Source organism: Chamaea fasciata, unplaced genomic scaffold, assembly GCF_029207755.1.
Source record: "Chamaea fasciata isolate MVZ Bird 193981 ecotype frontalis unplaced genomic scaffold, bChaFas1.0.hap1 SCAF_15, whole genome shotgun sequence".
NCBI classification, from domain to species: domain Eukaryota; kingdom Metazoa; phylum Chordata; class Aves; order Passeriformes; family Sylviidae; genus Chamaea; species Chamaea fasciata.
Window position 1 is genome coordinate 10,873,480 of NW_027094100.1, and position 13,440 is coordinate 10,886,919.

Consider the following 13,440-nt stretch of genomic DNA (forward strand, 5'->3'; position numbering starts at 1 on the left):
GTCTACTACGCTCTGTGAAAATAAAAGGTTTGTTATATTTTCTGTTCTTCATCATCAAGCAGGTCCTTCTGTTATTGGAAAAGTGTTTCTGTTTCACTGTTCAAGCATGCTCCATACGCACTTAATTGCTGCAATAGCGACCTTTCTTCGTGGAAGGAACATATTTACTGCAAAACTTTTTGGCTCCTAGCATCTGAACTGTGCTTTAGGTCACTGGTGAAAACCGTAATCATGTGGTGATCTCCAGAGCTGTGTGTTTTTCCTGAAAGAATAAGAATCAAATTGCAAGAGACAACTGATTTGAGAGCAGCCACAGTTACAAGTTTCCTGGCAGATAACTGCCAGGTATTTGACTTGAAAGGACTGAAAAACTAACAGGAAGTTACTTATTACCAGCGGGTAGGATTGGTGAAATTAGGCAGGAAAATGTTATCAACCAGACTTTGTTATAGACTGCCACCTTCCACTTCTTGCTTGAATACAGGTACAGCTGTGACTAGAAAAAGATAAAGAACTGCAGTTTACCTTCCCGTCACTCGGTATTTTCTTCCTTGTGGAGCCAGCTGTAACCTTGCTTACGCTGTGTAGGAACAGACCCTACCTAACTCTGAGGAAATTGTATCCAGGTGTTAAAACAAATCTGCATGCTGCTCCTGTTTGTTTGCAGCCTTTTCCTGTGCCAGGTGAAGGCAGGCAGCTGCCGGGGTGCATTCGGAGTTGGTAGGAGGGATTCTGCTCTGTGCTGGAAATACTAGCAGAAGAAAAATTGTGCTGCAGGAATTTGTTTTGATTCCCCATGAAAGCAGCCATTTCAGCCTGTGAGCTTGTTATCAGGTGGGTTTGAGTGGAGCTGTCAGTGGTGGGTTTTTATTTTTTAGGAGTGCACCTCAACCGGAGTGCAGCATGCTGAGTTCCCTGGTACTTCAGCACGCTGTAAATGCTGGTGTAAACAAAGCTGCTGTGGTATTTGCCATCGGAGGACACTCTCTAGTGTCCATCCTGCTTCATGCTTCCATCCTGTTAACTCTGTGGAGTAACCTGAGTTAGCAGTGCTTCTGTTCAGTAGCAGCATGAATAATGCACAGTTCTGTGTACACTCAGGGAGAGAGCTGGCTGCAGTGACTTTGTGCACGTGAAGTTTTTTTATTAGCAGTAGGTCCCCTCAGGTCAAGTGACCTGAGTGTGTGTGTGTAGATTTTTTTTTTTTTCTGGATCACGTTGTCTAGAAAACTGGAAAGGCTGAATGTATTAAAAACTGTCTGCTGTGATGGCAAGCAGACATTAATGATTATTTTAATAGTCATTCATTTAAATACTATTTAAATGTTGCTTCAGTCAGACTGAGCTAGATTGGGAATAGTTACTTTCTGTTAATTTAATTTGCTCTCTGTTCCTATTCTGAAGTCAAACCAGGGATAGCCTTTCTGCCTGACATTTGCACTTTTCTTACCCTGATCTCCTGTCCCTGGACAGAAAGATTTTGGTCAGTCCTAGTGCAGTTTGACCACTTGCATATTCCTTCTAGATACAGCTTGGCCTGGGATTCCTCTGCTTCTGGAGAGTTGTATAAATGACATTCTGTCTTGCCTTCAGGCCCCAGATTGTTTGCAGAAGCAAAAGCTGTCGGTGGGGATTTTTAGCAGTTCAGGGATAGTGTGAATCTGTTTATCATGTTTCACAGACTCCTGAACAAATTCTGGTGCCTGAGTCACTTTCAAGAGTGTAATAGTGTGATGCTTAATTTCCAAATCCAGAGATAATAGCCCCCACTTTCTAATTTTAAAAAAATCATGTTCTGCTTTCAGACTGCCTTTTGTCTTGGTGGTGGAAAAACTTTCATATTCTCTGTTATCTCTTGAAGAGTCTGCTTGAGGTTTTCCCTTCAGGTCATGACTTCTTACAGCTCAGGGAACCAGTAAGTGCTACTGGTCCTGCTTTATTCCACATAAGGCTGTCCTCTCAGCAGCAGTGATATCTTTTCTATCAGTGTAACCAACACCCGTGGTGGTATTTCCTGCATTTGTGTTATCCTGCATGGCTGATGGATAGGCAACAAGGAACAGAGTGTTTATCTACACAGCTTTGTTAAGAATATAAGTAGTAGTGGATATCAAATTATGGCTGACTTGTCAGACTCTGCCTCTTTTGTTAGATTTACAGGGCCTGGCAAACGATTGGAGAAAGCTACAGATGAGTAAATCAATACAAGCACAAAGAGTTGCCAGGCAGCCCTCCTTTTCAAATGCCTGGGTGGAAGAGTAACTTCTACTGTGTCTGAGGTCTGCTGGCAGCTCTGCACCCCCTAAAGTACAAGAAATGGGCTGTGTGACATTTCTCCTTATTGTCCCTTGTATAAACTTGATAAAGCTTTAACTTGCAGCTTCAAAGAAGGGAGGTCTACCATTTTTCGGTCCTTCAATTTGCTTTTCTTTCTAAATAATTACCTCCTTTCTCTGTCCCCTTTTACAGTTCTTCCATTTTCTGTAATCTTAGCTCTGGGTTATAAGAGAGCTCCCTGGAGCATATATCTATAATTAAGGCTTTTAAACCACACTTAGAGCATCAGCGATGCTCTGGTGCGACCAATATCCAAGGGAGAAACTTGCTTCAGTAGCAACGTTGTTGGTTTTTATTGCAACCAAAGTCTCTCCTGTCCCACTCACTGAGTTTCCTCTGGTACTGCTTCATGCCTTCCCACTTTGCTAAGTTGTATTTCTAAAGCTGATGACCATTAATGGCACATTTTTTCTGTAGCTCACAAGAATAAAAAGGTTTTATTTAGTCCACCTGTCATTTTCTGGAAACACTGGCTGCCAGCTACTGCAAATCACGTCCCTCACGAGCACATTCAGAGAACTGGAGGGTTTAAAATGGAAACCCTGTTTTAAGCAAGCTCGTGTAACTCATGTGGATATTTTGATTCTTTCCTTGGCCAGAAATAGAAAGCAAAGGAAGGGAAGGAGGATGGAGTCTACGAAGGCTTGACTGTGTTGTGCTGCCCAGCTTGGTGGAGAAGCTCACTCTTAATATCACCAAATAATGACTCTGTCTTCCAGTCTTAACTTCTTATTAATTTTTCAGCTTTAACAGTTTTTTCCTTCGCAATTAAGGCACATAGCAGGAAGCAACTTCTAAAAACTGTCTTTCAAAACAGTGAGTCCTTCCCTCTTAGGCTGAGAATTACTTCCGCTCAGAGTTAACTAATTCCTGATCAAATCATCTCCCCTCACCACTAGTTTATGTTTCTCAGGTGTAGCTGATCTAGCAGTGACCTGACACCTGTCCCTGATGTAGCTCTCAGAGACAGACCTTGTCCTGTTCTTTGTGGTTGCAGATCACAAGGTGACTGCTGAAGTGAAACTTCCAAGAGGCATGTCGGAATATTTTTTTGAACACACGGAAAATGCAGCTGTTTACTGAAATAATGACCAACAAAGGGGTTAAATTTCAAACAAAAAGAACTCGTGTCTTAAACTTGGATGCCTGTAAATGAAGCCTGTCTTCCTGCTGTAGAGCTACTTGGTCATAAAAATAAAAGATTCACAGAATAACAGTAGATCAGTCTGTCTCCTGCAAGAATTTTGATTTTCTGGATGTATGAAATGTTCTTGTTTGAATATTCTCCCTTTCAAAAAATCTGATTAGATTGGCGTTTCTTCTTTGTTAGTCAAGGTCTTGTGATGTTTTGGGACTTTACCAGATCTTATCTGTAAACACTGTCAGCTGTTCCTCCTCCACACAGAGCTGCCTTACTTCAGCCCTCCTGAACAACTGGGGTTTTTTTACAAGCTTAAGTTGCTATGAAAAGTTCTGCTCTGCTTGATCCCTAAAGCCTGAAATCCTTTGCTTGCAGCTATGTTTGCAAGCTAAGGTGACTTTTCAAAGGGAAGTCATTTTGTTCTCTCTCTGCTTATGATTATTCAGAAGATCTAATGTTTAAAACCCCCCAGTAGCCAGTCTTGTTTGTTTCTCAGTGGTAGATCACATTGGCTTGTTTTTCTGTAAGTTGCCTTTATTTGTGTTCAGATTCATTTGGGAGGTTACTTTTACCTAGTTGATCACACTAGCAAGGAAACAATTTTTCTCCATGATGGCAAAGAACTGTTTTTTTTTTCTTTCTTGAGCTTCCCTAACGTTTCCCAGCCTTCAGATGGAGTCCAAAGAAGAAATGTTCACAGGGACTAATAAGCATGAGCTGTTTCTTAATAAATAAAACAGGTGAAACAGAGTTTGAGTGTTCGTAACACTTAGACTAAAGTTTTCAAAGATGTCTTAGGGTATGATGTTCCTGTGAAAAATAAGAGTCTTACTGACTTTGATCTAGGGTATGGTATAAAAATAACCACAACCAGGACTGGCAACCTGTAAGATTTTTTTTTGTTTGTTTTCTGAGGGTTTTTATAGTATTTTTAAAAGAGTAAGCAGCTCCTCCACTTCTGCTCAGACTGACTTTAATCTTAACTCTGCTCCTTGGAAGTGGCTCTCCTTAGAGACTGTAATTTCAGCTCAGATAAATACGAGCAAAATATATTCCATCACTGAAGGAAATCAGAACCCCAAAAACTAGATAAATACAGACATAATGATGTTGTAAAAGGCTTTCATTGGGCGAGTAAGTAATTTTCTGTAACATTACAGAAGGTCACTTAAATTTAGCCTGTCAGTCCATGTTAGCCACTGTGTAACCGGCTTATTCGAGATCTCAAAAAGAAGTGAACCCTGTTGATTATCTTCTGTCTTCTCATTTATCTCCCCAGTGGCCTGTTGCCAGTGTTTTATGTGTGATGGCCAAGTAAGAAGGAATAACTCTTTTCCTCCACTCCTGTGCACGTTGGTTTTGCTGATCCACCAAATGCAATCCTGGCTGCCACTTCTCTTTGATTTTCGGGCTGTGGCTTCCTGTGTCAGAAATACTTGAAACTCCTATGGATATCTTGCTACTGCATGTTGCTTAATTTTTCTGTGTGTGTGTGTGTGGCTGTTTTGGAAACTGATTCAAAGTACTAATTTAGCCTAGGGAAAAAAAGTCTCCCTTCAGAAAACCAGCATCTGCTCACAGGTCTTATTCGCAGCAGTGAAGAAGTTAAATTGGTACAGTGTTTGGAGTGAGACTTCTGAAGATTATTTTGCTTGCTTGCTTCTGAGGGCATGGAAGTAAACTGCAAAAATATCTGCAAAGTATTGGAAGACCTGGGATTTTGATGTAGAAACTGGAAGAATTTATCTGGTTATGTGTATGGACACCAGAGAACTATCCAGGTTATCATTGTTGCTGTTGCAGCTGATTTTTGGAAATGTGATTCTTGACCCATTGTGCCCCAGATTGTTTCTGGTGCTCAGATGTGAATTGTGTGCTCTGCTAATGGGGATGTGGATCATGGCAAAAAGTCTTACCTGCCATGTGTGAAGGTCCCACTTGTGTTGTCCTTGGTTTTGACTGCTGCAGAGAATCTCTGTATAAAAGATAACGAGTTTTCATTTATTGTACTGTCATATTTTCTGCAAATAGGAACTTAGGGCCTGCTGATTACAGAAAAAGAGTCCTTGGTAAAGCAATTGCAAACTAACAAGAGAGTGTCTTGATCCTCAATCTGTGCCAACATCCTTTTCCATGCATCTTGGCCAAAGCTGTTACCAGCACAAACTAACACTGGCCACCCTGGGTGAAAGGCCTAAGCTGTGGAAACAACTGATGGCTTGTGGCTTTTCAAGTGCTGATTTTTTTATAATAGGAGGCTGCTCCTGGTAGAAATGCATCTGAGAAGCTGTGAACTGTCATGAATACGTGAGCAGAGAGCACTGGCATTGCTGATGAATTAGCTGGGAATTGTCAGTTGGGTAGAAGAACTCAAATATTGCCTTAACCTGAAAACGTGAAATTAAATAGAAAAGAACAGATTTTTCTCTCTGGGTACTTGAAAACAATAACAAGTCATGTGAAAACTTGTTTTAGAAATTATTTCTAGAGGGTATGAGTTTTCAAGCCTAATGCAGTGAAGTCTATTTTTATAGTCCTTGAAAACAAAACCTGACAGACCATATTTGCCAGCACTTATATTGCTCTGGTGACAGTGCTGCTTTCTCGAGCATGCCAGAGGAAATACTCTGTGCTGGAGCATATGTCAGTGATTAGTGGGACCAGTGCTGCAGGATGAAGAGGAAGAAATATGGTTGTGTGGAAAAAAAGCTGAATGGACAGAACGCGAGAAACGTAGCGGTTTGTGGGTCGGGTTTAGGCTAGGAATGGAAAATAGTTATTTTTAGAAATATCTGTATGTAGCTGACATGCTGTCTTCCTAATCACTGAGGTTTAACTGAGAGGATGACTGCTGCCTTTTTCTGTGTGTTCCCCTTCATTTCTTCTTCATGCAGAAAACTGTTTTCCCTTTGAATTGATCACTGTTTGTACTATGCCGGTGTTACACAATGCAAGTGTTTGTGTGCTCAGGGTAAACTGAGAACTTCAGGGAGTGAGAGACTTTGGTACCCAACCCTTTTTCGTGCATGATTTAAGGGCTGAGGCAGCGAATGATCCTCAGAAAACAGACCTGACATCCTGGGTCCAGAATGCTGGCCAGTCAAGCCCATGAGGCGTGTGCTCGTGTTTGGGTTCAGGGTGGCATTTGTCACCTCCTTCTGTCCCCAGTGCCATCCTTGGCATTGACCACCTTGTGGAGGATGCTGAGGTCAGAGCACAGCTCTCAGCCCCAGCTTCTGCAGGAGCCATGTGGGACTCTGGGTGCTTGTGTTCAAAGCTCTGGGGTGGAGGGAGGAGGAGGAGGATGGAGCCCTGCTACCTTTCACAAGGATCACTGACAGCTTTTACTCAAGAGCTGCAGCAGCTACAGCTCTCAGTTGACTTTACCTCCCTGCTTTGACCATGCAAAATAACAAATCCCTGTGTTCTTTGCAGGCACCAGAGCGTGCAAGCAGGTTCAAGTGATTCATGTGCAATATTGAGGCAGCATTGTACATAAGCCATGTACCCAAACCTGGAGAAATCAGGTGATAAGCCTGTCCTACCCGGTTGTTTTATTGTGATCCTGAAAGTGCCCACAGACCCCACTGTGGGAACACACAAAGCTGGAAGTTGAGCTGCAAGATGCACAGCCTTGTGATTTTCAAGTTTCTTGTATATTTAGCCCTTGACATCATGGGTTAGTCATCAGTCAAGTGCTGTAAAAATGTTCTGCTGCCTCACCCTGTTTTTCATGTCTTGTCACTTACGTTGGAGTGCTCCAAATTTTTTGCTATTCAACATAAATGGGAACAAAATGAAAATGCCCTGTTCCCTTTATCACAGTTGAAGGCTGTACTTGAACTTTGCCAGTATTTGTTTATGAAAACTGCTTGTTTTCCCCTCTGAAATGTTTTTGTCAGAGCAGCTCAATACAACTTGTGTTAGGGGAAGTCAGAAGAGGTTAGAGAATCCCTGAAAACTAGAAAAAGGATAGATTAGACTGCTACATAGAATTACCCAGCTGGTATCAAAATTAAACTGCTGCTGCAAAGTAGATACTTGGCTATTAATAGTCAAAGAAATAATGCAAGAAGCTAAGTAATATTTAACTAAATGCAAGTTGTAAAATAATTGTCTTGAGCTCAATACACCTGTGATTTACCTGACTTTTTTTTTGCAGAGTTTTCCCTCATATTTAAGTGTTTTTAAAGCTGTTTTAGGTCTGGTTTTTTTGCTATCCTGTAAAGTTCTTGCTTTTGAATAACTCTTGAGATAATTAGAAAAACAGAATTAAATTATTTGGGCCCTTTAGGGAAAAGTGAAGGCTTCATGAGATTTGATTTGTTTTTCTATAGCACACAGGAGGCCTAGTCAGTAGTCTGCAGGGAGAAAGTAAAACACCTAAAGGCAGACTGCTTCCCATAAAGTAACCCAAACTGAAAGTATGTATTTATTTTCCTTCCCTAAAGTTGCTTCATAAAAAATACCTTAAAAATTGGATTTTTTGCTGGTACTTGTACCAAAAAAAAGGAGCTTCTCAGCAGTGCAATAATTAGATTTTGTATTGTGTCACCAGTACTGCATGGATTTCTGAAAGGGACATCTGGGTTTGCACTGGTGACTGAATCCAGTGTTTAAAGATTTCAGTGTTTTCAGTCTGATATGTGGTGTCTCTCCGTTCTGTAATTGCTTCATACTTGAATCTGCTGGCTCAGGCATGAGATTTATGGATCCAGTTTCCTCTTCCTTAGTTCGTCAGAGCTGTGAAAGGAGCTCACTTTGAAACCTTGATTATAGTTAATCGTTTTGGTTTTGGACAACTGTTAAGGATCTAAACATTCAAGAGGAGCACCAGCTTACCTCATTTGGGAGTCACAGCTTCACAGTGACAGGGCGTCTTCAGCAAAATGTTTTCAAGCTTGTGGAAGTTGGATCCATTTGTAATGGATTCATATTGGGTCTGTCTGGGATTTTTTGTCTTCTGCTGCAGGATGTTGACAGCTGTGGCTCTTGGTGAAGTGTTGTGATGTTACTGTGGACTTGTTCATCATCTGCAGTGATCTCTGCCCGGGAGGGGGAAGAGAATACCAAAGGAAATTTCCTTCCATCCTGCTTAGGGGCTTTGCCAGCTCAACGTGAATGAGTTTGGGCTTGTGCTCATAGCTGCTGGATTATGCAGTGAGGATTCTGTTCTGGCTTCCTAAACAAGAGCAGCGTGTGCTGCTCTTCACATCACCATTCAGTGTGTGTGCAGCCTGCTCTGGTTCTGTGCTGTGTGCAGTCAGCAAGAAGGGTCAGGATTTAAATAACGAGATCAGATCATGCACCTGGATCTTGTTTGAAATCACAGGGTGCAAAGCTTCTAAAGCCTCTGAAACCTCTCAGCGGCTCCTCAAAAGAGGAGACAGACAAGACCCTGAAAACTCACTGGTTATAGTGTACTCTTAAAATTTAATGAAATGTAACCCATGGTTTTAATTGCATGTCTGGGTTTATGCATTTAATGTTGACTTTAGCAATTCTGCTTAGTACCTAATGAGGCTGAACTCTTTGTGTAACAGTGAACCTCCTCCAAAAGATCTTAAGATTAAGAAATACTTGAAGAAGCAAGGAGGGAGAGACAGCAGTTGCAAAGATATCTAGTTTCTTGAAGCTCCTGGAGTTTTAAGTGTCCTTTGTGGTTCAAAATAATCTTGGCTTCAGTTTGCTATGAAAATTTCCTCCTTACTGGTCTGCAGAATGGCTTGGGCGATCCATGGCGAGCGTGTAAGAGATTTCTGTGATCTGCAGCCACAACAGTGGAAGCATCAAACAGGCTCTTTAGCAAACACACTGCAGAACAGCTCTCCAGAGGGATTTAGAAACCTCCATTCCTTCATCTGCTCCTCAGGCAGCATCCTAATCCCAAACCCAGCAGAGAGAGTGGGCTGCAATGGGCAAACACTTGGCACTAACCCTGTGAAAGCTGATGGGCTGTGTACTAGAAGCTGGCATCCTGTGAATCTGACACAGTGCTTGACAGAACTCTTAATCTGTGTTAATGGAATTGCCTGAGTGGCCTTGGTTTTTTTCATTGTGGAGTCAGCAAGGGGGATGTTTCACGTCTGTGGGGTCGAGTATTTGCTCCTAATGCTCCCACCCAGCTCCAAGGTGGAAGCTGCGTTCTGGCTCAGCAGGTCAATGTGCAGCTGATGCAGAAGGTGGTTGCCCTAGAGCAGCACTCTGAGATAATAATTGTGTGTCCTCTCTCTGGCTTTCGTGTGTCAGAATAGCTCTGGTTTCTCTCCTGGTTTGCAGCTTGAAAGGAAATGTCTGTTATGTAAACATTTTTGTGTGTTTATAACAAACTGTAAACACTGAAGTGTTTTGGTACCTTGCAGTGTAAGGCACCATCCAGAAACAGGGGCATTGGTTGGATGGGCAACTCTCAGACAGAGAAAGGTATCTCTGCTGTAGCTTTTGCTGCTCCATCTATTTCTATCATCATTTCTATTGCTAGAAGGGGGCTGGCTGTACTTCAGAAAGGGTATAGTTAAAAGAAGTTACAGCACAGCACCAAGCAGGGTATAATCTCCTCCAAATAAGTACTTGATAAGGCATTTCAAGACCTAAGCCTTCTTTAAAGAGTAAAGGAAAGTTCATTGGTATCCAGACAAAGACCCTTTGGCCATCTGGACTTGACTTACTGTTGTCTGCTCTTGCTGGTGGGTGAGGAGGTGCTGTCTGAGCTGTGGATATAAGGTGCTATGCAACACTTAAGCTCCCTTGACCTAATTCACTTGCTTTTTTGCTGGAGCACGGATTAGCAGTGGCTTGCTGGCGCAAAAGTAAGCAGCAGTTAATTCTTGTAAGTCAAGTCCTGTATGACTGTGATTTGGGTAATGCCATCTTTGTGGAAAAAGCAGGGCAAATTCCTCAAATGAAGTGATAAAAGAGCGGCAGGGGCGATCCTGGAGGCAAATACTGACACGGCAGATAAGTTGTGTGTTCAGGTTTGGATGATGCTGGCTGCTTCTGACTGCTGCTTTCCCTTTCTAAGTCATGACTGATCTCAGCTCAGCCAAAACAGGCTTCCTTGGCGGCCTTAACACATTCCACAGGATTCCAGATCGTTCTGAAAATGCTTTCTAAATGCTCTCTTATTTAAAGATTTCTCTAAGTCAGAATTAAGTTATTAAAATGTTCCAGGCATTTTCTAGAAGTCTTTTGGAAGCTGGCTGCGCATTCCTTTCAAAGTTGATCTACTGCCTGCTAGAGTTACAAAGTAATATTGTGCTGCTTTTGGGTTACAGATAAGTTCAAATAAACAGACGATTATGGTTTTTTGCTGTAGTTTGCCTTTTTGTGAACTGACACTGCTGTTGCATCACTCTTTAGGATTTTGGGATTGTGTAGCTGTGGTTCTTTAGGAGTAATGGAAACAAATGTTTCATGTGCCTTGGAGGGCACTTCCAAAATCCCTGGGTATGCCAGAGCAGGTAGTGCTGCATAAGACAAGGACTAAGAGCCGTCTAAAATGCTTTTGTTTTGTTTTGTTTTGTTTTGCAGAACCTGTGTCTGCTTCTAAAAGACTGGGTGACCATAGATGGTAGATTTTGAATCATACAGAAAAATTGCACTGTGTGGCAAGTTTGCTCACCCAGCTGTGGTGCTGCAAGTATTCAGTGTGCTGCTGAGGTGATCTGGAGGTGGCAATGCCAAAGAAAGAGAAGCTGTGCTGTCCTGAGTCTGTCCCTGCCACACTCTGGGAGAAGAGATGGTTCTCTGCCACCAAAACAGTGCTTCGAGCCTCAAAGCCGAGCCCCGTCCTGACTTCAGATATATGCACTGACATGGATTGGGTGCTGTTGTTCTGGGTTTTAATTAGGCTTTTAGTGTTTGAAAGGCACGCTGCAACCAGAAATATTCTGTGTGTCAAACTGAAAAGGCTTTGTATTGGAGGGAAGTGGATTTCTGTAGCAATGGAGTTCTTATCTTGAAATACGTGTTTGTGAGAGAGCTCTGGTTCTGCTTCCTTTGCAAATCCAAGTTCTGCACAGATTATGTCCTTGCATTTTGCAGGTAGTTTGGAGGAGTTCGAGTGGAGTTGTCACCTTTTCCTGGCTAGTGTAGTTACCTTCTGCAGGAAGATGATAATCAGTGTCCCCTTGACTCAGCCAGTGTTGGGAAACCTTGGCTGCTGGTTCCAAGATAAAGTCAGTGCACAGGTGTCTTCCTGAGCTTGCAGTTGGCTTTGGCATTTTGCTGCTCAGCTCTATGAAGTTGCAAAAGGTTTAAAAAAAAAAAATTAAATCAGAACCTTTTCAGTTTATATTGCTTCTGCTGGGACCCATGAGCAGCTGTGAAAGAGCTGATAAAGTTGATGTTCCAATTCTGACTGGAATTTGGACGAGCATTTCAGGTTAGAACTTGGCCTGAAAACAGATGTGTGGTTATAGAGAGCACTGTAGTCATGTACGTCATCTTTTACAGTAAGTGAAATGTTAATTGTTTTCTGTTTGCTCTGCGATCTTCTGGTGTATCCAAAGCTGTGTAATTATCTTTCCTTATTAAAAGTTCAGCAGTGGGAATGGATGACTGTGTCCATGTTTGCTGTGCAATTACTGTTAGGAAATGGGAAAGCCTGCTGAGGAATCAGTCAGCAAAAGCATTACTGGGAAACTGCAGCTGTGGAGCACATGGAAGCAGAAGACAAACCTTTAAGTGTCTTTTGTGTTCGGAAAGAAGGATGAGAGGCAGCTCTTACAAACTTTGCACTGAGATCAGAGTCTTAGCAGTGAAGGCAGTGAGTGCATTAATCTGTGGCACTGAGAAAAATGTTTCTTTTCCTAAGATAACAAAGTTTGACAGGGCTGTTTATCTCCCTTAAGTTTCCCAGGAGGTCTGAAGGCAAAATAGCTTGTGCTCAGCCTCTTCTATCACTGTGCTGGGCAATTCCTTTGTTAAACATCTTACCCAGAGAGGTCAGGTTTTTAGCACAAGCCTTGCTCCTCTGTTTCTGCTCTGTTTTTGAGAGTGTTTTGCGGATGCGCCTGGTTTGTGAGAGGTGTTTTCTCCAGGGCAGCAGAAGTAAAAGGAAGTTTATAGAGCTGCTTGCATTTAAAACACAAGGCAGCATCACTGCTCTGTGAACAGTTGCTGCTCTCTGACCCACAAAATAACAATTATTGGGAAGATGAAGTTTTTGGGGAAGACTTACATAGTTTTTGGACCACTTCATTGCAATCTGGAGCACAAGTTGTGTGTTTGTTTAGAGGATTTCCATTTGCAGTACATCACTCTCCCAGCGCTCTTGGTCTGGATCTGGCTGGTGGAGTGTCCTTAGGAATGCTGAGCTGTGCTCACAGGCCACAAAACTGGGCTGAACATTTGCTATTGAAATTGAGCATTTTTGCCTACCTGGAGCACAAGTTGTTTAAGCTGGCTTTGGCCATTACATTCAGGAGTGCCTGTCTGGGCCATAGGAACAGCAGCTCAAGAACCTTTGCAGCAGGAAAATCCTGTCACCTTGTTTGAATGGCTTTTATTCAGAGGGAGTGGGTCAAAAGTGAGTTCCTGACTGATTTAAAATCCCTGCTCTCATGTACTTCGTTTGAAGCAGTAAGCCACTCTTTATTTGAGATGAAGTTTAAATTTAAAACCCACAATGTAAATTACATGGGAAGGGATGTCATTTCATGCACCCATAATGGTGATAAGCTGAATAAAACAATTGCAGGAAACTTATTTCTGGGGGAGAAGCCAAGGGAAGTATTTTAGCCGTGGCACTTTTATGATAACTTCTGGAGCTTGCTCCTCTTACCAGAAAGATTATGGGTGTTTGACTGCTACAATCAAAACCAGCTGGATTTGGGGAATTTTAAGGGGTTGTTTTTTAAAGCATTTTTATAAAACCCCAAGAAGTCCAATTAGTAGAATTCAATTCATAGGAGTTTAAAAATTAATGGTAACTTACCTTATGAAATATGGATCGCTTGAGA

General features: G+C 42.1%; 1 protein-coding gene across 2 annotated transcripts in view; it reads left to right on the forward strand.

The window, feature by feature from the left end:
- Positions 1 to 13,440, forward strand: part of GALNT10 (polypeptide N-acetylgalactosaminyltransferase 10) — an 80,968-nt gene that overhangs the window by 5,143 nt on the left and 62,385 nt on the right. The gene's annotated exons all lie outside the window — the stretch shown is intronic.